Source organism: Penaeus monodon, chromosome 35, assembly GCF_015228065.2.
Source record: "Penaeus monodon isolate SGIC_2016 chromosome 35, NSTDA_Pmon_1, whole genome shotgun sequence".
Taxonomy (NCBI): Eukaryota; Metazoa; Arthropoda; class Malacostraca; order Decapoda; family Penaeidae; genus Penaeus; species Penaeus monodon.
The window spans coordinates 8008562-8011061 of NC_051420.1; positions in this window are offsets into that span (position 1 = coordinate 8008562).

Sequence of the window (2500 nt, forward strand, 5' to 3'; positions counted from 1 at the left end):
TTGACCGTTGGCAATTAAATCCAATATCATCGCAATCCTTATTTTGAATCGATGGCCCTCACTTTGATATATAAATAGCCTGTAACGGGATTATTAGCCGTTAGCAGAGAACAGTCAGTATCACTTTTAGAGATGAACTTATTCGTCAGTGATATAAGTAATGTCAGTCTATGTTACATCAATTCATATATTTTACATAATGTCAGTTTATAGAATGTCAACATTTGTATACAATGGCAGTTTGTATTACTTATTTTCAGAATAAAATGTATATTCACCCTACATTGTCTCTCGTGATCAAGAAACGAATGAGAAAATAAGAGATTTAAGCGTTAAATTTCCTTCACTGTGTAATTCTGGCGAAGATTTAACATGATAAAACGGAATAGGAAAACTCTCTCTCTCTCTGTCTATCTATCAATCTCTCTCTCTCTCTCTCTCTCTCTCTCTCTCTCTCTCTCTCTCTTTCTCTCTCTTCTTCTTCTTCTTCTTCTTCTTCTTCTTCTCCTTCTTCTCCATCCTCTTCTACACTTATCACAATACACTTCACTCTGACCACACCCTGAAACCGTTTAAGAAAAAAAAGGATATTTTTCAAGGTCAAAGAAGTTGCTGCCAGCGTCTGATAAGTCACTTGAGGAGGAAGACAAGACAAGCGCATCGTCTGTTTTCCCACGAGTTCCTCCTCTTATAATGCTGAGATTCTTTTTTGTCGCCGTGCCAAGTGCATCTCGTGATATCGTCTGTTTCATGATGTTTTAGAATCAGGTCTGTGACACACACATGCAAACATACACGCATGCATCTATGCACACACACACACACACACACACCACACACACCACACACACACACACACACACACACACACACACACACACACACACACACACATATATATATATATACGTGGTGGGTGCTTCACGTGCATGGTGATGTGAAGCGATGGTGTGGTAGCCTAGATAGTGTTAAGTGCTTGCATGCCTTCTCGCTTGCAGCTTCCACCCCTGGCTAGCTCAGTGCAAAAAAGGGAGCAGCTTTTGCATAAGTCTCCCCTGCCAGGTCACAGCCTCTCCCTCATCAAGACTTCTGCAGTGCCTCCTCGTGGCCACCTATGGGTAACTGGGCACCTTGTGGGCCCAGGCTAAATCTGATGGGGGATCTCGGAGTAGCAGGAGGCCCCAGAGGTACGGAGTTATGGCCCACCGGCGTGTGGACACGCTCTGGCTCCGTACCAACTCCAACCCCTAGCCACCCTGGGGTAATGGGGCGGCTCGGGGGAGGTGGGCCTTGCCACTCCTCCTCCCCTCAGAAAGACCCACTGGCAACGTCAATGATAAATGGAAATGCTGGGGGAAGGGGTGTTGTCCCTCCCACCCAGCAAGCAAGGCAGGCTGTGGGTCCCGCTGGGAGGGCAAATGTCTGGGTGCAGGATTGGAACGAGAGTTACTCGTCCCGCCTGCGCCCCGGCAGGCGCCAACCCACCATGAAGCTTGTGGGGCAAAGCCCTCGGGAACCCCACCGGCGGATAGGCGGTCCCACAGCCTGCCGACCCCCTTTATTTGGGGCTGTGTCGGCGGGGGCGGCAGAGGTGGCGTGCACCCGAAGTGACCACCCGAGGCTTAATCTCAGGTGTGCTTTCCAGGTAGGCGCTTGGAACATCCAGTCCTTGCGGCAGGATGAGTGGTTACCTCTGCTATCGGGGGAATTGAAGCGACTGGGAGTTGAGGTGGCTGCCCTCTCAGAGGTGAGAAGACCTGGTAGCGGCACGATCAGTGTGGGTGGTTACACCTACTATTGGTCGGGCCGCAGCGATGGTCACCACCTCCAGGGTGTAGCCATAGCCATCTCCAGCCGACTTCAGCCCTTGGTAGTTGAGGTGACACTGGTTGATGAGCGTATTATGGCATTGATTTTGGCTTCATGTCTCTTATTGCTGTATACGCTCCTACCGATGTATATAAAAATGATGTGAAAGAGGCGTTCTATGCCAAACTCGCATCTATGGCAGACAATTGCCCCTGGCGAGATATTCGCATTGTTCTGGGTGACTTCAATGCGGTATCCGGCTGTGACCGAGCTGGCTACGAGTTGTCTGTCGGCCCCCATGGCTCGGGAGCTGATCCCAGCAGCGAGAATAGCCTCCTTCTCCGGGACTTTGCTAGGTCCCAGAAAATGTGGATCTCTGGCTCCTGGTACCAGCGCTCCAACCCGCATCACTGGACTTGGTACAGCGATACGGGTGCAGTGGCCAAGGAGATCGACCACATTCTTGTTAGCATGCGATGGAGGATCCTCCAGATCTGCAGGGTTTACCGGAGTGCCGAGTTCTGTGGCACCGACCATAGGCTGGTTGTGGCTACCCTGCGGGTCCACTTCAAAACTCCCCCTCCCTCCAGTGGCCACCCTAAGGTGTTTCACCTGGACAGACTAAGGGAGGTGGAGTGTGCTCGTGGGTTCACTATGGCAGTCTCTGACCGATTCACAGAACTCAACAACC